The following is a 24,778-nucleotide window of genomic DNA, read 5'->3' on the forward strand; positions in this document are numbered from 1 at the left end:
TTTGAAGGGAGAAGAGAAAATGCTAGTATTCTTTGTGTGGGAACTGCTAAGTTTCCAGGTGACAGTGTGCGTGCACATGCATATTCACACATGCAGTTGGGTTTTTTTCTTTCTTCTGACATCAAGAAATGTACTAGATAAAAATCTACACTGGGTTAATGATAGCACTTAGGACTTGTACTTCATAGCACCCTGAGTAACACACAGAATACGTGTTGTTAGGTCGCTCGTGGCATATGCAAATTGACAGGTATTCAAATGAGCGGGTGCTAAAGGCTGCGATTGACAACATAGAAACCGAATTGTGTTTATGTCCAAGACCACACAGGCGCATAAAAAGAAAACACATTGCAGACCCTCCCCACCCCCCACCCAGCTGGGGGCAGTGTTGTGACTGTGTATTAGGGATAATGTCCCTCTCAACCCTGCTCGGGTGGGTCGTCCTGACTGGCCTGTATAATAAGCCCAGTTAACAGAGATCGCTAATGGGTGTGATCTTAAAGGGTCTTAAAAGGAATGCAAGGTAGACTTAGTCTCCCTCCTAGGGGAAGAAGAGTGTTAGGTACCCTGACATTCCAAACATGACTGATACAGGACTTGCAAAGACAGGGGTCAAAAGAGAGTTTAGGAATCCATCGCCCGGTGCCCTCCTGCAGCTCGGCATGTTGAAGAGAGACAGGGATCCGAAGAGACAGGTTCTCTGAAGGAAATCGCCAGCCTGCTAGGGATCCCGCATCCCCATCATGTCAAACTTCTGACAAGTGTTTCAAGGAAACCATTTGAAGAGAAAGAAACACGTGCTCCAGGGTTTAGGGGACACAGTGGACAGGTGTTTCACCCAGGTGGCCGGGGAGGGCCAGCCCTGAGCCTGGATCTGAATGATGAACAGAGAGAGAGAATGAGGTTAACCCTTGATCATACCCATCAGGTTACTGGTACACCCCCCTGGAGACCCCCTCCCCTTTACCCCGCTGCCTCCACCTTACTGTTCATGGGGTGAGGACAATTAAGTTATAGATTTGGGTTTAAATCCTTTTTTTTAATTTTTTTTTTTTTGAGAGAGAGAGAGTGAGTAGGGGGAGGGCCCTTTATTAACTGTCATAATGAATAGAAACTCTTGGATGTTTATTAATTTCTTTTACCTTATGACTAGAGCCTTATGTGTCTTGTATAAGACATTTTCCCCTTCCTAAGTTCAAGAAGAGTCTTCTGTTTTTTCCAGAATTGTTATTGTTTTACCTTTTACTTTAAGATCTATAAGATGTCTGGTATGCCATCCAGTGTCAAAAAAAGTAGCTTTGCGATAAGAATATTCTCTTAACACAGCATCATTAACATATAAAAAGCAAACTCTTTCCTCCCCAGCACTGGTACCTTAAGTCAGACGTCCCTGTGTCTGTGGATCTCTTTCCGGCCTCTGTGATGGTTCTCGGTCAAGGGGTTCAGCTTTGCGCCGGGACAAAGGTGTCCTCCTTAGTTCCATCACATTGCCTTTGGACCCAGTAATCTCAGCTCTCTGGGTTTTGTTTTGATTCCCTAGGAGCATATCTGCTTTTCTTGGCCTTTTACCTTTTTATATGGATTTAGAATTTGTGAAAACTGATTATAAAAACTTGCATCATCTTGTTTGAATCCTCAGCTCAATTTGAGGGTGGTGGCATCTTTATAATATTGCATTTTCCAACCCATCAACACCTTACATTTATTTTTCATTTATGTAGCCCTTTCAAAATCTCAGGTGCTGCTTATATTTTTAATTTTTTTTTCTATAAATACTTCTTAACAAGTGAAGAAAGTTTCCATCTATTTCTAAATTTTTGAATTTTTTTTCGATTGATCAACTGCTTTATTTTGCAACCATCAAGATGGCAGGATTTTTGCCTTTATTTTTTAATGTGGCAAACTATATTGATTTATTTTTTTTAATATTAAACCAACCTTGGAATACATACCAATTCATCACGGTCTATTTATAGTTTTGTACATCGCCGAACTAGATTATCTAATATTTTATTTATTATTTCCATACCTATGTTAATGAGAGATGCTTTCCTTCCTTATAATGTCCTTATTCAGATTTGATATCAAGGTTACCCTACACTAACTTCTTACAGCAAATTGGATTTTCTCTATTTTTATATTCTCTTGGAAGGATTTGTAGGAATTTATGAGCAAAGCTGCCTGGGCATGGAATTATCTTTGTGAGAATGTTTTAAATTAAAGACACAAAATCTTTAATAGATATAGAAGTATTAAGATTTCCCACTTATCCTGTGTCAGACAATGATGCGATTTAAGGGAAAAGTATTTATCCTGGTATTGCAGTGGGGTTTGGGGTCTATTTGTAACTGCCAGAGTCTAGTCTAACCTGATGTTAACAGTGTAGAAAAATCATTTGGCAACATTCAATGCTCATCTATGGGTATAAAAATTGTAGGAACATAGGAAGAAGATAGATGTTCCTTACCCTGATTTAACAATATTAACCTAGAAAAAGTGCCTGCAGCAAATATCACAATTAATACTGAATTTTTGAAACCTTTCTTTAATTTAAGGAAATTAAGGGTACCTAAAACAAGATGCCTTGTTCTCATCAGCTTTTCTCAATATTCTACTGAAAATCCTAGATGGTGCAATTAGGTACTGAGAAGAAATACATTTGTAAGTATTGAAAAGGTAGGAAAATATGTCTTTTTTTTCCCTATGATAACAAACACCCTAAGGAATCTTAAGTTATTATTAGGAATAGACAAATTGTTTTTGTATAAAACAGAAAATATATCATTTAAAAAATATAGGATAACCTTATAAAATATACATATATAAATATTTATATATTTATATATAAAATATATAAACACGTTTATAACATTTATAAAATTCATAAAACAGAAACAAAAGTATTAATTTTATAGCAACGAATCTACTAAAAAACAGAATTTGGTATAATTTTAAAATGTTATAGAAAGTCATCAAATATTATTTAATAAAAGTAAAGATATACAGTATGATAGAGATACATTCATTCTTAGGGAAACGACATCATAAATACATCTTGCTTAAAATTAATATATATCAGCAGTTTTAAATCTTTATGTTCTGTGTACTACTTTAACTTCCAACAAATTCTTTTCTCTCTCTCTCTCTCTTCTTTTTTTTTAAATTTATTTTGAGACAGAGAGAGTACAAACAGGGGAGGGGCAGAAAGAGAGGGAGAGAGAGAATCCCAAGCAGTGCAAAGCCTGATGTGGGGCTTGAACTCATGAACTGTGAGATCAATACCTGAGCTGAAATCCAAGAGTTGGATGCTTAACCAACTAAGCCACCCAGGTGCCCCTAACCTCCAAAAAATTCTTAAGGATTACAGAGAGTTTTTGCTTGTGTGGATTACATCTATCAACATTTATTTTGTCAGAAATTACTGTTTAGAACATTTGGAAGTGTATATTTTTTAGTTCATTTTAAGTGACCATCAGAAAACCATTAGCTATAATGACATACGTAGCACATATTTTATGAAAGATAACTATTATTTCCAAAGCATAATATGAGGAGAGTGGCTTTGTTTTCTATATTCGAAAAGATAATATGTGTTTAGTGGACGGGAACTGGATTCTCATGCCTGTTTCTGTAGTCAGTCTGTTGGAACGTAGATACGGACAGCAAAAGGGAGAATCTTGAGAATCTTCTAAAAGAGTCTTGAACCCTACTTTGAGAACTGCTGATCTAGATATTCGATGCTGTTCTAAGATCCCAAGAAGTCTGACACATCTTTGTGTGTCGGGGGTGGGGGGGGGGAGGAGGTGTGGGTGTGAGGGTGTGTGTGCACGTGCATGTGGGGGTGAGTTGTGGTTATCTATGAACTGAATTGATTTGCAAGTGTTAGATCCAGGAAGCCAAGACCCTTCTGAAGAACAGTGTGTGGAGATCTGGCCTCTTCATTCAACAGTATTTATTACAAAGCAATATCAAGTGAAGGCCATGGGAACGGCATTTTAGTTTCTTAGTGCTGCTGTAACAAATTACCTCAAACTTAGTGGCTTAAAACAGTACGGATGTTTTATCTTAGAGCTCTGGAGGACAGAAGTCTAAACTGACTCTCGCTAAGTTAAAGTCAAAGTGCCCACAGGACTGTGTTCCTTACTGGAGGTGCTAAGGGAGAATGTTTCCTTGCCTTTCCAAGTCCCCCAGGCCATCTGCATTCCTTGGCTAGTGCCTCCCTCCCCCGTGGGAGCCAGCAATGGCCAGCAAGTGTCTGTCTCAGTCCCATCACTCCCACTGTACATCGTTCACCACGCTTCTTGTCTGGCCTTGACTCTCTTACCTCACCCTCTTACTTATAAGGACCCTTGTGTTGGGTCCCCCCAGGATTATTCAGGGTACTCTCCCCAACTCAGTAGACTTAGCTTAATCACATCGGCAAAGTTCATTTTACCGTGTAAGGTGACATACTCACATGTTCTATGGTTAACATGCAGACATCCCTGGGGGAACATTATTCTAGCACAAATTGGGCACAGAGAAGAAAACTGTTAAAATAAAAAATAAGAGAGGGTCCAGAAACAGACCTATGCATGTAAATGTCTTTGATTTGTGATCGATTCCATATAGCAGGGTGATGGAGGAATTAGGCATCATTCAGTAAATAGTTCTAAAAATTTCTTTTCATTTATTTATTTTTGAGAGACAGAGAGAGCACAAGTGGGGAGGGGCAGAGAGAGAAGGAGACAGAATCCAAAGTAGGCTCCAGGCTCGGAGCTCTCAGCACAGAGCCCAACGCGGGGCTTGAACTCACAAACTGTGAGATCATGACCTCAGCTGAAGTCAGACGCTTAACTGACTGAGCCACCCAGGAGCCCCAGTAAATATTTCTGTAAAATTGGTTATTTATATAAAAAATAAATTGGATTTGTCTCACATAATACAAAACAATTAAATCCAAGCAGATTTTATTTTTTAAACATTTATTTATTTACTTTTGAGAGAGAGAGAGAGAGGGAGCATGCATGAGCAGGGGAGGGGCAGGGAGAGAGGGAAGGAGAGAATCCCAATCTCAAGCAAGCTGTATGCAGAGTCTGACACAGACTTGAACCCAAGAACCATGAGATCATGAACTGAGCTGAAGTCAAGAGTCAGATGCTTAACCAACTGAGTCACCTAGGGGCCTTTCCAAGCAGATTTTAAAAATCAAGTGTGAAATTAGTCCAGTTTCATTCTTTTGCATGAAAGATGCAAAAGCTGTTCAGTTTTCCCAACACCATTTGTTGAAGAGATGATCTTTTTCCCATTGCATATCCTTGCCTCTTTTGTCATAGATTAACAATAAAAACATGTGTTTATTTCTGGGATCTCTGTTCAGTTCCCTTGATCTATGTGTACGTTCTTTAAAAAAAAATTTAATGTTTATTTATTTTTGAGAGAGAGAGAAAGAGAGAGAGAGAGAGAGAGAGAGGGAGAGAGAGAGAGAAAGAGAAAATGAGCAGGAGAGGGGCAGAGAGAGAGGGAGACACAGAGTCTGAAGCAGGCTCCAGGCTCCGAGCTGTGAGCACAAAGCCTGACATGGGGCTTGAACCCATGTGCTGTGAGATCATGACCTGAGCCGAAGTTGGATGTTTGACTGAGCCACCCAGACACCCCAATCTATGTGTATAGTCTTATGCCAGTACCATACTGTTTTGATTACTACAGATTTGTGGCATATCTTGCAATCTTAGAATGTGATACCTCTAGTTTTGTTCTTTCTCAAGAATGCTTTGGCTATTTGGGGTCTTTTGTGTTTCTATACGAATGTTAGGATTGTTTGTTCTAATTCTGTAAAAAATACTGATCATATTTTGATAAGGATTCCATTAAATGTGTAGATTGCTTTGGATAGTATAGACATTTTAACAATATTTGTTCTCTCAATCCATGAACATGGAATACCTTTCCATTTGTGTGTATCATCAATTTCTTTCATCAGTGTTTTACAGTTTTCAGAGTACAGGTGTTTCACCTCTTTGGTTTAGTTTATTCCTAGGTACTTTACTATTTTTGGTGCAATTATAAATGGGATTGTTTTCTTAATTTCTCTTTCTGCCACTTCATTATTAGTATATAGAAATGCAACAGATTTCTGTCATTAATTGTGTATGCTGTGACTTTGTTGAATTCATCTGTCAGTTTAGTGGTTTTTTGGTGGAGTCTTTCAGGTTTTCTATATATAGTGTCATGTCATCTGCAAATAGGGAGAGTTTGACTTCTTTACCGATTTATTTGCTTTTTCTTTCTTTTTCTTGCCTGATTGCTGTGACCAGCACTTCTCATAGTATGTTGAATAAATGTGGTGAGAGTGGACATTCATTCCTGTCTTGTACCCGACCTTAATAGAAAGCTCTGTTTTTCATCATTGAGTATAATATTAGCTGTACATTTTTCATAGATGGCCTTTATTATGTTGAGGTATGTTCCCTATAAGCCAACTTTGTTGAGAGTTTTTATCATGAATGGATATTGGACTTTATCAAATGCTTTTTCTGCATCTATTGAAATGACTGTATGGTTTTTATCTATTCTCTTATTGATGTGATGTATCACATTGATTCATCTGCCAATATTGAACTATATTTGCATCCCAGGAATAAATACCACTTGATTGTGGTGAATCATTTTTCAAAAGTATTGTTGGATTTGGTTAGGTAATATATTGTTGAAGATTTTTGCATCTATGTTTATCAGAGATATTGGCCTGTAGTTTTCATTTTTGGAGTGTCCTATCTGGTCTGATATCAGGGTAATGCTGGCCTCATAGAATACATTTGAAAACTTTACTTCTTTTTCCATTTTTTGGAATAGTTTGAAAGAATGGGTATTTACCTTCCCCCAACCCATGAAAACACTAATTCAAGAAGATATGTGCATCCTTACATTTATTACAGCAGTATGTATAATAAGCAAGATATGAAAGCAACTAAAATGGTCATTGATAGATGAATGGATAAAGAAGATGTGGTACACACACACACACACACATACACACACACGAATATTATTCAGTCATAAAAAAAAGTGAAACCTTGCTATTTGCAATGACATGGATGGAGACAGAAAGTATTATGCAAAGAGAAATATGACGATTGGAGAAAGACAAATACCATATGATTTTGCTCATATGTGAGATTTAAGAAACCAAACAAAGAAAAAAAGAGACAAACAAAAAATAGACTTTTAACTATAGAGAACCAACTGATGTTTGCCAGAGGGGAGGTGGGGGGGGGGAATGGATGAAATAGTTGAAGGGGATTAAGAGTACGTTTATCATGATGGGCATTGAGAACCGTTGAATCACTTTATTGTACACCTGAAACTAACAGAACACCATTTATTAATTGCATTGGAATTAAAAAAACAAACGCTAAAAATTAAACGTGAAAGGCAAACACAATTTGATAAATTCTATTATATTAAATTAAAAATTCTTAAGCAATTAAAATCGCAAAAATAGTGAAAATATGTTAGGAGTAATATATACAAAGTAAAATCTACAAAAATCTCGTGACTCAGAGAAGATAAAAAACAAATAGAAAATACCATAGAAGTAATACCAGTGCTATGCGAGCGAGACAATATGTCATAAAATCAATGAAATAAAATTTAAAATCTTTATTTTTAGTATCTGCTGTAAATACACCCACGATGGCCAATTGCAAGATACCATCTTGGTGTCATTGAATGAGGTTTATATAGAACATCACCTACGGTGAGCTGTTGCAAGATGACCAGAACATACCGCTGCTTTATCTGGAGATAGTCACCGTAAGTCTTTAAATCTTGTTGTATGCTAATATGTACTTCATTCCAGAAATGTATTTATTGGAAAACTATTACTTCATAAGTTAAATTTTGTCTCAGCAAAATATTGTACACATGTATTCATGTATAAGTTCTTTATAATGGTTAACTACTATTCCCTTAAATAGATGTAAAATTTATGTGAACTATTCTTGATTTTAGATAACCAATTTATATCCAATATTTAGCTACATAAGGAGCTCCACAGCCTATTTTTTAAAAAAGTATTTGTATATTTTTGACAGAGAGAGAGAGAGATCAAGTATGAGCGGGAAAGGGGCAGAGAGAAAGGGAGACAGAGGATCTAAAGTGGGCTCTGTGCTGAAAGCAGACAGCCCGGCATGGGGCTCAAACTCACAAACCTTGAGATCATGACCTGAGCCCAAGTGAGATGCTTAACCGTCTGAGCCACCCAGACACCCCTCCACAACCTTTTTCTCATTAAAAATAGACACAGTTATTTCCTTGGCATTTATGTCCAGAAGTGGAAATGCTGGATTAAATCTCTTTTTTCCTTCACTATCTATTTTTACTCTTCATAAATGTTTGCTGGGGCTGACATGACTAAACCCACAGTCTTGGTGCTTGAAGCACTGGAAGTTTGTCCTCTCACAGATCTGGAGGCTGGAAGTCCAAGATCAAGGTGCCATAAGAGTTGGGTCCCTCTGTGGCCTCTCCCCTTGGCTTGTAGATGGCCAATGTCTTCACATGGCCTTTCCTCCAAGCACACATAGAGAGATTTTCTGGTGTCTCTTCCTCTTCTTATAAAGGGCAGCAATCCATTTGGATTAGAGCCCCACCTTTATAACTTCATTTAAGCGTACTTACTTTCCCAAAGACCCATCTCCAAATACAGTCATATTGGGGTAAGGGCATTAATTTATCTTTTTCTTTAGTTGTTTGTACTTTTAGTGTCATATTTAAGAATGCATTATCTAATGCAAGTTTGTGAATATTTACACCTTTGTTTCCTTCCATGAGTTTTATTTTAGCTCTTACATTAATTTCTTTGATCAATTTTGATTTCATTTGATATGGCTTGAGGTAAAGGTCCAACATTTTTCTTTTGCATCCAGTAGTTCCAGAACCAGATATTGAAGAAATGATTCTTTATCCATTGAATGACCTTGGCACCCTGGAAAATCAATGGAGTAGACATGTAGGACTCTATGTCTGTTTGGTCAAATCTACTCCATGGATGTATAATCCTTTCATATGTCAGTACCACACTCTTTTGATTATTATAGCTTTGTAGTATGCTTTCAAATTGGGAAGTGTACGTTCTTCCACTTTATTCTTTGTTTTGACCACTTGGGGTCCCTTGTAATTCCGCATGAATTTTAGGATCGGCTTATTCATTTGTAAAAAAAAAAAGGCTATTGTTGGGATTTTGATAGGGATTGCATTGAAACTATAGGTCACTTTGGGTATTATTGTCTTCTTAGCCATATTAAGTCTCCTAATACATGAACATGTCATGTCTTTCCATTTAATTAGGTCTTTAATTTTTTGAGCAATATCGTCTTATACTTTTCAGTGTAAAGGCTGGGAGTGTGAGATGTTAAGCTTGTAAGTTGAGATAACACAGCTCATCCTACTGAGTTTCATCTGCTTCTTTCTTCATTAAGCATTTCCCCTGGTTGTTGCTGTTTTTTTTAATGTTTATTTATTTTGTTTATTTTTGAGAGAGAGAGAGAGAGAGCATGTACACGAGTGAGCGGGGGAGGGGCAGAGAGAAGGGAACATAGGATCAGAGCATAGAGCCTGACATGGGGCTCAAACTCACAAACTGTGAGATCATGACCTGAGCTGAAGTCGGACACTTAACCAACTGAATCACCCAAGCGCCCCTCCTCTGGTTGTTTTAAGTTTTGTTTATAGAGTCTACGGTTCTGGCAAAGTTGGTTCTGACCAGTTTTGCCAGCTGATTTATTGCTTTTGGGGAAAGATGATGTTTCACAGTTCCTCTTACGCTGAGGTTTTTGGCAATGTCACTTCTAAAAACAAATCCCTATATTATGGTGAATTTTCTTGTCATTTCAATGTGTTCATCTTTGTTTTTTTAAAGTGTTTTTAAATTTTTGTTTATTTTGAGAGAGACAGAGAGAGAGAAAGAGAGAGAGAGAATGAGTAGGGGAAGGGCAGAGAGAGAAAGAGAGAAAGAATCCCAAGCAGGCTCTGTGCTGCATGTAGTTGATGTGGGGCTTGATCCCATGACCATGAGATCATGATCTGAACTACAAAGAATCAGAGAATCTTTTCTGAGATTCAGCCAAGAGAATCAGCCACACAGGTGCCCCCTATCTTTGATTTTTTAATGAACATTTTATATGCATATTTTCTTTTTCTGTTCCCTCCTTTTTGCATTATCTGCCCAAGTCCTATCCATTTCTACTGAGCTAACTTTCTGTAATGACGTATCTTATAAAGAATCTGTATCACTGAATTATTTTGAAAATATGTTTGTTCCCCCTACCCCTTCGTTTCAAGTTTTGTTTATAGTGAACTTCTAGAATACAAAGTTGCAAATATTAACCATTTTTCTTCCATGATTTTTGCCTATAAGTGTCATGATGTCTTAGAAAGTCCTGTCTATACCACAGATAGCATATGCCATTGGTTTACATTTTTGTTCTTTTATTTTGTATTAAAACTTCAACCCAAGTCCAAAGTACTTTGCTGTATAGCTTATGGTATTTATCTGACTTAATAATTTTCTTTTTAATTGACTTGCTGCAAATCCAATCCCATGATCTTAAAAAAAAGGAAAAAAAAGGCCATTGTTGATAAGCCCTGTGAAACATTACCTTTATTCTGTACTAACATTTTAATTGGGTCTATTCTGAACAGTTGATTGTATTACAATAATGCTTAAGTCCTACACCATGTATATCTTAATAACACAGTTAAATATCTCTAACACCAATCCTATTCCAGTTCTTAGTATTCTTAATAAAAATTATATTGACCTTAAAAGTATCTTCATTCCTTTACATCCTTTTTGTCTATACTAAGTATACATTTGTCAGCTTAAATTAGAGAATTTTCATGGGGATTTCAGTGAAAATGATCCACAGAGAAGCATAAATTCATAACAGAAAAACAGAGCTGAAGTTCATTTTGGTCTGGAAATGAAGCACCATTTCAAATGATCTCTGAGAGGCAAGGTCAGGAAAACCGAAGAGGATCCGTATGTTTCCTACATCACTAAAATGTGGAAGTGATAATCCAGTGGCCCAGGAAGCTAGATGTGCTGATGCAAGCCCGTACTTTGCTATTCAGTATGATCTAGCTATCTAAGTGATTTGATGCTCAGGATACCCAAACGCAGATGGAGTGTCTTAACAGTCAATTGTAGGCAACGGTAATCTCATCATAGATGAATCGCAAGAAATGCACGTGAAATTGTGTGGTCAAACAAAATGTGCTATGTAAATATCAGGCAACGTGACACCTCTACAAGTGAACTCAAGTTATCGTCCCATCATTATTTTCTTGGCAGAGCTTTAACGTTCAGCGACCTAATTGTTTTTTCCCAACCTCCTCAGAGCTTCCCATGTGTGATCTGCAACTAGTCCCCTGTGAAGGGCAGGGAGAGAGCGCAGAGAGAGGCAGGCGGGGCCAGATGGGCAGCTGACAGGTGTAACGAGCAAGGGAACTTACATTCAAGGCTTACTTTGGGTGTCACCAAACCAGGACATCTCTACTCCCACCTACCAAATCTTGAACTTTCTGTAGAGGCTTCACCTGGGCTCAGTCACGTGTACCACCCCGGTGGTCTCAGCACCACATCACTGTCTCACAGCTGTGTTTTGGGGGCGGCTTCTAGTATGGAAGGCAAGCAGGATGCACCTCGTGAGAAGCCTCTCGTTGCTGGGGTCCAGATCACAGGTCAACCGGCAGTCATGTCCTTGTGATGACAGTGATCCCTTCCAACTTTCCAGGGCTGAAGGATGAGATAATGCTTTACCTTCCCCACTACACCCTCCACTGAGGAGTTAAATCTCTGGAAACAGTCAGGATTTAGCATGCTTTCACAGTACGTAAAAGTCCAGAGGGAAGCTCTTGTCCTCCTGGTCCTTCACACATACTGTTGCTACTTAACTATTGTGTTTTCTGTTTCTGCCACCCAGTGGGATGACAATATGGAGTCAGATCTATATTTTAATTGGAGTTTTTACAATATGTAAAGAATGGACAGCTAAACATCACAAGTAAATGTGGAAAAAAAACCAACAACTAAAAATCTACTTGATAGGATGTAGGTCTAGCGGTATATATTGACGCTAGTATTGACGTTCTATTATCCAGGCAAGAAATGCTATTAGAAACATAACAGTCGTGTTCAGTTGTGCCTGCAAACAAGGCTTTGTATAAAGTTTTGACTGTAAGTTTTTGGGAAATGTTTGGGGCCACATTCACATTAAGGTAAACAATCCCATTTTCTTTTTCAATAACCACTACTTGTAGATAATGCTTTCCCAGGCTGTTGCATCCTTATTCAAATGTTCTTACTCATGGTCACAGTCTCATTTCTGTGTGTTAGAAAACTAAACTACAACGCTAATCAACAAACCTAGGCAGTTTTCTGGAAAGCGGATCAAACAACCATTTTCACCAGAGTTAGGATTTCTCTTTTAAATAAAGTCAGTGGTGAAAGTTTAGTTTGTATGGAAACACGTTTTAATAAGTGACCCGAATAGTGGGTTATTTACCTGAACGTGCAATGCTATAGAAGATACGTCTTTCAATGTTCATCTTGTTATTTTGGAATAGTTTTGATCAAAAAGTTGGCATTTCTCCCAAGAAAATTTGCCTGTCGCTTTTACTTATTTCTTCACACCTGTATGTAAATAGGAATCGACTGAGAGCGGGTGTGCATTTTCGATCCAACTGAAAAAAAAAAAACCAAAAAACAATTTTTTTCTTGGTCTTTCCTTGAAGTACTTACAAAATTGTGGATCAAGGTTTGTGTTAAATTAAAAGCGTGACTGAAAAATCGCCCCGTGGAATGAATGCCCTGCTTCTTGTGAATTATGGCCCCAGGAGCCCAGCACCTCCTTCCCACCAACCAGCAGAAAGGTCAGCGTCCTCGCTGTGAACTGCCCGTTACTGCGTGTATTTTCTGGGGCCAGCATGATCTGCAAATCGGGCACCCTGACAGAGGCCAGCTGAGTCATTTCAGTGGCTCAGTCAAGCAGTGCCCGGTCAGAACCAAATTGCTTTCCTCTCAGACCCCGGAGATCATCAGTACTCATTGGAGACCCATGTGGAAAATACGTTGCTGTGGTTTCCGTAATATCCCACTTAATGTTATTCATCTAATCACCGTGGTTTTTGGAAACTGGATCTTCCCAGTGATACAAAATTGTGCAGCATCCTGTAGTGCCTGTCGGCTGATTGTTTCTGCTTTTTTTTTTTTTTTTTTGTCTTCCCAAACAGCACAAGTAGAGCTAAGGATGATGAGGTCTTGGTGCAATACCCCACTCCCCACCCCCACCCCACCCCCCCACTCATACACACAAACACACATTTAGAAAGCACAGCCTGGAAATGGTCTGAATCTCTGTTGTTGCTCTATCTACACTGATCTCTAACATTTGTCTATGTTTTACAGAAATTAAAATGTTCACTTTGACAAAAATGAAGATAATTATAGCTATTAGTACCCTGACCCCACTAGGTGCCAGTGTGCTGGGTGCGGAAAATGGTGCCTCCTTTGTACGCCCACACGGCAACATTGGGAGATAATTTGGAACGTGGATGAGGACAGTGAGGCTCAGATAAACCCAAAAACGTGTGCCTGGTCACTCAATCAATGGGGAATCGGGTGTGCGCTTTTGTCGGATTGCACAGTTTCATCTTTATTCGCTGTGTCACACCCTTCCCTTAAATTTTCACTACTTTATGTATTTTAGTTTGTATCTCTAATCTCTGAAATAGCTGTCTAGAATCCTCACTTTTCATAGTAGCAAACTGAGTCTTAGTGCAGTACCTACGATGCCTATGCCTTGTACTTTCTTTTAGACTCGATTCTAGGTTTTCGTTCTTGGGACTACACCATACATGTAAGAAAGTGCATTTAAAATTTTAATAGTTTATTTGAGCAAAAGCCAATTGGAATCAGGCAGCATCCAATACTCTGCAGAGCTGTGCAAAATGAAAGACGTTTAGAGGCAGAGGGAGCAGGGACAGAGAAGTTGTACTAGGCAAGAAAAAGCTGGTTGGTCATTCCACGATTCCTTTCCTTTGAGGGACGGCAGGGTCTATCAGGCAGGTGACAACTATAGTCCTGCTTAGGTGATCCCTGACGGACTGGTTGAGGATTCTATTTCTGGGAGAGAACTGTAATTAAGTCTGGGTTTGGAGACGTGGGGCTTAACATAAGTGACTAGCTTGCAGACCCACTGTCTTATTTTATTTTTAACAGCACCGACACTGATTGAGATGAAAAGGAAGTTGACCCCCAAACTCCCCCCCCAAACAAAAACTAATAAGAACCAGAAACTATCACAGAATTATGGGGGCCGTGAGGGCCACTGCGTTCTTGCATAATGTTTGACACAGAGGAGATGCTCAGAGTAATTGATTAAAAACGTGAGTATGGGGGGCGCCTGGGTTAAGTGTCTGACTTTGGCTCAGTTCATGATCTCCCGGTTTGGTTGGTGAGTTCGAGCTCTGAATCAGGCTCTATTGTCACAGCTCGGAGCCTGGATCCTGCTTCAGATTCTGTGTCTCCCTCTCTCTCTGCCCCTACCCCACTCATGCTCTGTCTGTCTCCAAAATGAATAAATGTTAAAATTTTTTTTAAAGATATTAAAAAAATATGAGTATGGATGTTTGTTGCAAATGTCTTTAAAAACAACCTTTTGATACAGCCAGCCAGTTTCTTTTCCATAAATAAAGAGCTCTTTGCAGGTCAAAATCCTATAGGTTACATATAAACGTAAAAAATGAAGGCGACCTAGTTGTCACACGACTAAAGTCCACTAACAAATGTACAATGCATTCAGAGTTTGAAGGAGAAATCATTGCGCCCAGTTAGCACGGGCATGTCTTGGGGACCTCTCCTCCTCGCTTAACATCTTCCAAGGTAGTGTTACCTTTGCAATATCCAACCTACAAATTTTACAATTCATCATCATTCGGGGAGTACATCTTGAAAAAAATAGAGAGTTATTTCCCTATGACTCCACACCATGTTTTTAACCAAACTGTGGAGAGGAAGAAAATCATCTCACATTCTGCACCAAATATAAGTATTAGTTCATCATAGTCAGGGGTAACGTTTGAAATTTGCTCCAGCTTTAACAACGTCTCTGTCTCTTGTATGTGGCCGGCCCTGGGAGGTTCTGTTACTGCATACAAAGGGAATGAATGCAAATATCCTCATTAATAATTGGTGATCTTGAAGAGAAGATTCTTAAGCCTTTTACATTTTAAACATTACATTTACATTTTAGGGGGATAGTGTGTTATATATAGTGCGTTTACTTTGTGTTAGGAAAAAGGCAGTGGACTTCTGGATGTCATGCAAAAAGCATTCCGTTTTTTCACAATTAATCAGAAATGGACCTGGGGTTAGTGTTTTGTGCTGAATGGCTGATGTTCAGAGGGAAATGCTTGTGTAATGAAAGCAGCTTGAGACGCTGAAACAAAGGTTGACAGTATAAAAAGATTCAAAATTATTCTGTCTGGTTTTTCTCTCTGGAGAGCCGGCTTACATATGTCACGTAGCATATTTAGATGTTAATGGATGAATCCAAAGCAATAATTCAAAAGTGAAATATTTATACTGTAGGATGGCAACTCTGATAATTCACAGCAGTTAAGTGGGGACTCTGGTTTTAATAAAATTGAATAAAATATCAACTGCTCTCTTTAGGATTTAAGATGTAGCATAAAATGTTGAAGAAAATGTTTCTGCAAAGTGTGGGATGGTGACGGTGTTTGGGACACACTCTGGGTTGGACAAAGGGCAGGTCCCCTCAATGTGCTACTTTGGCATATTGATGATTCGACATAAGTGTTTGAAGAAACAGCCTGTTCAAGGATGCTCAGACCCTCCTCTGTGCCTCTGAAAGCAGTAAACACATCCCCAGTTTGAGAAACATCCTTCCTATACTAAGAAGTAAAAGCCGTCCTTCTCACCAGAGACAGGAACTATAAAGCCAGCAAAACTGTGGAAACGAACCTTGTTACTTTTTTCCTAATCTACCACTTTAGCCTCAATTCTGAGTTGATTTCCCAACCAATTGAAATTCACAAAGTTAAGTTTCCTTTGTCTTGTCAATTCCTCGTGGATTAATTGTCTCCTTGTCTAAAAAGTATAAAAGCTGCCTGTTTGGGTCTCAACTTCATCATCCGGCCTCTGTGCGCCAATAATAAAACTTTATTTTTTTCTCCCATTAATCTGTTTCATGCCAATTTAATTCTGAGTCCAGATGGGAGACACTGAAGGGTGAAGAATTTTTCCTTCTTTTCAGCGGAGAGCATGGAGGAGTATGTCAAAGTTTTTTTCACTTATGTAATTGAGTTGGAGCAGTTATTTTATTACGGGCAAATTTGAAAATTACTTAAGTAGAACCGTAATATGGATTTACACCTTAGAACGAAGTCCCCAGTGTAGACAGAGGCATCGTCACAGAAGCCTGACATCAGACGCGCACAAGGTTATAGGTGTGGGATCAACTGTTTCATTAGTGAACATGATCATAAGATGAAGTTATACAAAATGTGCTCCGACAGAATGGCGTGGAGTTCTCAAATACATGGCAAATAATATGAGAAAAATATTTAATTTATATACTAATTCTTGTTGAAGATAGTGACTGGAGCAAATACGTATTCCTTTACTTCTTGAGATCTTCCCAAATTAGGGGTGCCTGGGTGGCTCAGTCAGTTAAGTTTCCGACTTGGGCTCAGTTCATGAATGAGCTCATGGTTTGTGGGTTTGAACCCCGCGTCGGGCTCTGTGCTGACAGCTCAGAGCCTGAAGCCTGCTTTGGATTCTGTGTCTCCCTGTCTCTCTGCCCCTCCCCCATTCACACTTTGTGCTCTCTCAAAATAAAACTAAACATTAAAAAAAAATTAAAGGGGCGTCTGGGTGGCTCAGTCAGTTGGGCGTCCGACTTCAGCTCAGGTCATGATCTCACAGTCTGTGAGTTTGAGCCCTGTGTCGGGCTCTGTGCTGATAGCTCAGAGCCTGGAGCCTGCTTCAGATTCTGTGTCTCTCTCTCTTCCCCTTCCCGGCGCACACTCCATCTCTCTCTCAAATATAAATATTGAAAAAAATTTGAAAAAAAAGATCTTCCTAAATTATAATAAAAATGTGCCCTAATTTGACAAGAAAACAGAATGCAGGATTACTTAGGGGTTATGAGAAAGCAGTAGGAAAGGGTGAGGTCAAGGACAATAAAACCCAGTGAAATCAATTTCCCCAGGAGCCTGCTGTCTGCTTAGGAGACAAGGTTGCAGTGAATCCAAACCCTTGCAGTTTGTTCATTGTTCCGTGAGAAGCTTCCAGAAAACTAAGAAGCACACCATGGAGGGTAAGAATGAAGATTTGAAGGATCCTTGAGTCTCATTTAGCAGAGCGTTCTAGGCATGTCACCCGGGACGGTGTGTGGGGCAGCCCCAGAGAAAGGTCAGTGCAGACTGGGGCTGGGGGACGAGCTAGTGATCTGGAGAGGAAGTCGTGCAGAAGAATGGAAAACCGCCCGGACACCTGATACGATGGAGTTCTAAAAACTGTACAATCACTGCTTTGGAGGAGTCAGTGGTGTCAACATAACGGAAGACAAGAAAGGTGAGAGGAGGCTTCTGGATCCAAGGAGAACAAGATCCGACATTGAATGAAGTGCGTGATCCTGGCTTGGAGTCTGGGTTTGGAAAAAAAAAAGCTACTTAAGAATTGGGTAAACTTGAATATGGCTTATATGTTATATTAAAGTAGTGCGTGGGGGCGCCTGGGTGGCTCAGTGGGCTAAGCGTCTGACTCTTGATTCTGGCTCAGGGTGATGAGGGAAGCAAAGGCAAGAGAAGTGTAGCTTAAATTAAATCTCTTTGCAGCTCCTGACAGACACCCAAAATATGCAGAGGGTGACCTTCCTCAGGAAACTCATGGCTGCTTTAGTGCCCTAATGTTTTTGTTTTATTAAAGACTAAAGGTGACCTTATCTTAACAGCAGCCAGCTCCTCAAAGTTTGGGAAGCCTTGATTCCAAATACCTTAGAGACTTACGCGGCTTCCAAATACCTTAGAGACTTATGCCGTCCCGAACCCCATTAACTTAAAAAGTATGTAATCAGTCACTCCTTACAGTACCAGTGCAATGCTTTCTGCCCACGGATCCTGTCCCTGTGCTATAATAAAATCGCCTTTTTGCACCAAAAACGTCTCAAGAATTCTTTCTTAGCCATTTGCTCATGAACCCACAACTTCCAAATGTCATCAAGGTCATGATCCCACGGTCACGGGATCGAGCCCTGCATCAGGCTCTGCACTCACAGCGTGGACCCTGCTTGGGATTCTCTCCTCCCCACCCTCTCTCTCTGCTTCATTTCCCACTCACACAAGTAAGCAGTGTGTGTGTACTCGCTCTCTCTCAAAATAAAGAAATAACCTTTAAAAAATGAAATAAAATATTGCATGAGTGTGGGGAACTGTGAGATACTTGGGATGTAGTTGCTTAGGGGTGAAGTGACAATATGATAATATGTGGCTAAGTTGGCTGCTGTGTTCATGTAAAAGAGAGAGAGAGAGAAGGCAAATTTGGCAAAATGCTAAAAATTGCTGATACAATACCAGTGTTTGTTGTAGAGCACTTGCAAATTTTATGAAGGTTCAACAATTTCAAAAAAAAGAAAAAAAGAGAAAGAAAAAGAAGGCCAATTAGTGCAAACAAAACTAAGGAAAAAAAAACCTAAAGAAACATACATGCCAGAAAAATATATAAGCATGGTAAGCTCTTTGACTTTTCAGTCAATGACATTTAAATAGCTGTCATATAAGCATCCTGCTAATTGCTTCGTAAAAACCACAGATTAAATTCTGCTGGAAAGGAAAGGGTGGAGTAGGCATTGCAATAAAGGCTGAATTTATCTTTCAAACCAGGAAATAAATAGACACTACAAAAGGGAAAAATCAAGCAATTGCTTGGAAGTATATTATTTTCAAATGTTTTTGATGTTTATTTATTTTTGAGAGAGAGAGAGAGAGACAGAGCGTGAGCAGGACAGGGGCAGAGAGAGAGAGAGACAAGAATCCGAAGCAGGCTCCAGACTCTGAGCTGTCAGCACAGAGCCCGACGTGGGGCTCGAACTCACAGACCGTGAGATCATGACCTGAGCTGAGGTCTGGTACTCAACCAACTGAGCCATCCAGGTGCCTCTCATGTGTGTTTATTCTTAAAAAAAAATTGTTTAAATGTTTTATTCAGTTTGAGAGAGACAGAGAGATAGTATGAGAAGGGGAGGGGCAGAGAGAGAGGGAGACACAGAATCCAAAGCAGGCTCCAGGCTCTGAGCTGTCAGCACAGATTCCAACGTGGGGCTGGAAACCACGAACCATGAGATCGTGACCTGAGCCGAAGTGGGACGCTTAACCTACTGCGCCACCCAGGTGCCCCGGAAGTATATCATTTTGATGCATGAATGTGACAGTTTCGAAGAAAGAGTAAGAGTCACAGCAGGAGCTGCCTTCGTGAAGGATCCCCGAGTACATGTTGTGGCAGAATGTTCTGGTGTTTCCCTGTTAGCCTTTTGGTGCAATGAGCTCTCCTGGTAACTGTGCATGTGCATGCCACAGTTTTAAAAAATGATTTAGAATTAAAATAGTGTAGATTCTTTTAGTAGTGTCATTTAGCAGAAGGACGTAATTGACGGAGGGATGCCAGGCACGCCCCCGGGACAACCGAGCCACAGGAAGGACAGGGTGCTCACTGCACCTCAGGATCCACGCGGCAGCTGAATGTCCTGAAACTCTCCCATCAACCTTCTCATTGTAAACAGTTTACTCCACATTCAGGGAAACATACCCCCTGAGGGTTCTTAAAGTCACATCTCACCTCTTGAGATCAGGTGCAAGCTCAGAAGTCCACAGAAACTTTATTTCCTGGCTCAGCCTCAGATGAACCAGCCGAGGGCAGAGAAGGGGGTCGAAGTAACGTGGGCACCTTGCAAAGGAAATACGGTTGGGCAAGGTGAAGAACCCGAGACTCTCCCCTGCTGGTGTCAGGCTGCTACTGTTCCACAGCCCCCTCAGAAGATGGGAGGTTCTGGGGGCACCCGAGTGGCTCAGTTGGTGAAGCATCTGACTCTTGATTTTGGTTGAAGTCGTGATCTCACAGCCGTGGGTTGGAACCCTGCATCTGGCTCTGCGCTGTCATTGTGGAGCCTGCTTGGGATTCTGTCCCTCCCTCTTTCTCTCTCTCTGCTCTTCCCTGGCCTCTCCATGAGCACGCTCTCTCCATCTCAAAATAAATAAATAAACATTAAACAAATTAAAAAGCAAAGACAGGGGGTTCTGGGAAACCCACAAAGGACACTGTTGCTAATGGCACAGCTGGGGGCCGAACCGCCCTGTTGTTTTAATGGCTTTATTGGGATAAAGTCAAAGTACCAGAAAGTTCACCCACTTGACATGTACAATTCAAGGGGTGTTGGTATTTTCACAGATATTTGCAGTCAGCAGCAGGGAGAGTTTTGGAGTATTTTCATCGCCCCCAAGTTCAGCTATCATTACAGGCTATGTGTGGGGATAGCACTGGGGGTGGAATAAGCTGGGGGGAACAAAACGTGGAACCAGACCCAGTTTACTGAGCTGGGCTCACTGCGTAGAGGTTCTGCAAGTACTGTGGCAGCTCGGGGAGGTAGGACAGCCCTGAGAGTGTGACCAGACCGTCCACTGGAATGCGGACCCCCGTGGCCCACAGGGAGCAGGTTAGAAATGCCAGACTTGCCTTGGCTTAATGGAGAAGAAGGGACTCAGAGGTTCAAGAGGCTCGTGCACTGTTGGTGGGAATGCAAACCGGTGCAGCCACTCTGGAGAACGATGGGGGTCGGGGTGGGGGGCGCGCTCAGAAAGTTAAAAATAGAACTACCCTATGATCCAGCAATCACACTGCTGGGTATTTACCCAAAGAATATGAAAGCACTAATTCAAAGGGCTACATGCACCCTTATGTTTACGGCAGCATTGTTAATAATAGCTAACAGTTATGGAAGCAGCCCAAGTGTCCACTGATAGATGAATGGATAAAGAAGAGGTGATACACACACACACACACACACACACACACACACACACACACACGCACACACACACACGCACACACACACAATGCAATGTTACTCAACCATAAAAAAGAATGAAATCTTGCCATTTGCAACAACACGGATGGAGATAGAGTGTATTACGCAGTTTGTGAGATCGAGCCCTGTGTCAGGCTCTGCCGTGGCAGTGCAAAGCCTGCTTGGGATTTTCTCTCTCCTGCCCCTTCCCTGCTCATTTTCTCTCTCTTTCTTGAAATAAACAAACAAAAAAAAGACCTACTCACCCCCTACTGGGAGGAGCCAAGGGACCCACCTTTCACCGCGAGTGGGAGGATGGATCTGGCAGCCTCCAAGAGGTCTGTGGTTGCTGTTTCTTTAAGCCAGAGCTTCCAGTAGAAATGAACTGGGAGTAATGGGATCTCTAGACAGGGGGTGGAGGGGGGCGGAGGGGGGGTGGGGGCACTTAACTACGAAAGGCAAGGTGGGTGTGGTCACCATGATGGGCACTGGAGTCAAGGCAGCAATCAGAATAATCTGGCTCCGGAAAACGGAGGGCAGCTAGCTGATCAGAGGGAAAGTGAAGTGAAGTGAAGTGAAGTGAAATACATGGGAAGCTTAGTAAATCCTTACTTGATCTGTACAAGCAGGAAACTTCTAGGTTGAGTGAACAAAAGTCTCACCTGAGTCATAAAAACAGAGTCAAGGCCCTTCAGTCATTTCCCGGGATTGAGCTGGTTTACAAGCCCAGGACCTCTTGAAGCAGGGTCCCCTCAAAGAAGGAATCTGACACGGTGCCCCACATTTATACTGTTAATCTCTCACCCAGCCTTCCCCGAAGGCATCTCCGGCCTTTTACCAGGGTAGCTATGTGTTGGGGAAAAGGAGCTGATCAGAACTTTTGGGGATTAGTGGGTTCTGGCTCTGAATGGACACTGACTCCGGGAGACCCAGAACATCACTGTGGCCCTCCAGTCAGAGCAAAGGCTTGTGAACATTGGCATTACTCAGGTCTACCTCATAGCAGGCCCAGTGGGACCTGGACCCCAGCCTGTGGTCATTTCCCCAGTTCCAGAATGCACAATTGGGAAAGAAGTGCTCAGCTGTCAGACTTCCCACGTTGCTTCTCTCACCTGCTAAAATGGGACAGGCCAAATGGAAGCCATTAGAACGGCTTCTCCCTAAGAATATAGCAAACCAAAAGCAATACTACATGCCTGAAGGAAGTGCCGAGATTAGTGCCACCATCCAGGACTTGAAAGACGCAGGGTGGTGATTTTCACCACATTCCTACTCAACTCACCTCTGTGTCCTATGCAGAAGACAAATGAAGTTTGGAGAATGACCGTGCTCTCCAGCCCTACTGTCATAACTTAGTTTGCAGGGATCTGGATTGAGTTTCCCTTCCACGAGACATCACACTCATCCATTATATTAGTGACGTTGTGCCGGTGGGACCTAATGAGGAAGAAGTTGCAACGACTACAGACTTCTTGGCAAGGAACTTGCAGGTCAAAGGGTAGGAAATCCATCTGACAAAAATTCAGGTATCCGGTCATATGGCATGTTGAGATATTCATTCTGGGGTGAAGGGTAAGATGTTGGATCTGGTCCTTCCTACAACCCAAAAAGAGGTGTGAAGCCTAGTGGGTCTCTGGATGTGGGGGGACAACATTGTCCTCATTTGGGTGTGGTCCTCATCTGGTCCGTTTTCCACATGACTTGGAAAGCTGCTAGTTTTTAGAGGAGCCCAGAACAAGAGAAGTCTCTGCGGCAGGTGTAGACTGCTGTACAAGCTGTTTTGCCCCTTGGGTCGTTGACCTCACAGGTCCAATGGTGCCCGACCTGTCAATGGCAGAGAGGGAGAGTCTTTGACAGGCCTCTCACTGGGAATCACAGTGAGCGATCTTAGGATTTGGGAGCAAAGCCTTTCCATCTTCTGCGAATAGCTACTCTCCTTTTGAGAAACAGCTCTTTGCCTGCTACTGGGCCGCTAGACGCTGATGGTTTAACTATGAGCCACTAAGTTACCGTGAAGCCTGAGCTGCCCATCACGAATGAGGGGTTATCTGACACCGAGCCGTAAAGTTGAGCGTGCACAGCAGCTCTCCAAAATCAAATGGAAGTGGTACGTATGAGATCGGCCCCAACCAGGCCCCGAAGACATAAGTAAGTTGCAGGAACAACGGTCCTGACTCCTATTACATTGTCTTCCTTCCCAGTCTGCACCTGGCACATAGAGTCCCCGTAACCAGTTGACAGAGACCTGGTATATGGATGGCTCTGCACCGTGTGCACGCTCCACTTGACCATGGGTAGCTGTAGCACTACAGCCCCTCTGTGGGACGTCCCTGAAGGACAGTGGTGAAAGGAAATTTTGCCAGTGGGCAGAACTTCAAGCACTGCATCTGTGTTTTCACCTTAATTGGAATGAGAAACGGCTGGCTGTGTGATTGTATCCCAGTGCATGGGCTGTGGCCAATGGTTTGTCCAGATGGTCAGGGACTTGGAAGGGACATGGTTGGAAAACTGATGAAAATGTAATCTGGGCAGAAGATATGTGGATAGACAACTCTGAATTGGCAAAAGACATAAAGGTATGTATGCCCCATGTGAATTATTACCAAAGGATGAAATCAATGGAGGATTTTAATAATCAAGTGGATAGGATGACCCATTCCAGGGACACCAGTGAGCCTCTTTTTTCAGTCTCCCCTATCATTGCCCCATGGCCTTAGGAACAAAATGGCGGCAGAGACAGAGGTTATACGTGGGCTCAGCAACATGACTTCCACTTCCCAAACCAACCCTGGCTGTGGCCAGTGTAGAATGCCTGGTCTGCAGGCAGTCGAGACCAACACTGAGCTCCTGATGTGGCACCATTCCCAGGGTGATCAGGCGGCCACCTGGTGGCAGGTTGATTACATTGGATCGTTTCCATCATGGAATGGGCTGCGTTTTGTTCTTAGTAGAATAGACACTTAATATGGATGCAGATTTACTTTCCCTGCTCAAAATGCTTCTGCTAAAACTGCCATTCTTGGACTTTTGAAGCTCAGTTACAGTGACAGCTAGGTGGCGATACTGTTCAGGGCTCGGGCAAGTAGAAATTGCAAGACAGGTTGCAACACAGGCAACTGTGTATACTCTGAAACCTTCACTATACGGTGGTGTCTCTCTCACAGCCAGGCTTCGTGGGTCCAGGAATCAAGGGATGGAAATGGTTAGTAGAATTCACTGTTACTACCAGTGGCCCAATAACAAAAATTTTGCTTCCTGTTCCTGTGATCTTATGCTCTGCTGTCCTAGAGGACTTATATCCAAAAGAAAGATAGTAATATCTCTAGCAGAAGATGTAGCAGTAAGTCTCTTTAGCCTGTGAAATCAACAGGCAGAGAAGGGGGTTCCTGTGCGGGTGGGGTGTTGATCCTACCAAGGGGAAATTGGAGTGTTATCCCACAGTGGACCTAAGGAGGAGTGTATCTGGAATACAAGAGACCCTTTAATATGTCTCTTAGTATTACCATGGCCGGTAATGGAAGTCAATGGAAAACTAAAACAACCCAACCCAGTCAGGACTACCAGTGGCGGGTCCCTGCAGAAATGAAGGTTTGGGTCACCCACCAGGCAAACAACCATGACCAGCTGAGGTGCTGGTCAAAAGGCAAAGGGAATAT

This window comes from Acinonyx jubatus, chromosome A2 (genome assembly GCF_027475565.1).
Source record: "Acinonyx jubatus isolate Ajub_Pintada_27869175 chromosome A2, VMU_Ajub_asm_v1.0, whole genome shotgun sequence".
Taxonomy (NCBI): Eukaryota; Metazoa; Chordata; class Mammalia; order Carnivora; family Felidae; genus Acinonyx; species Acinonyx jubatus.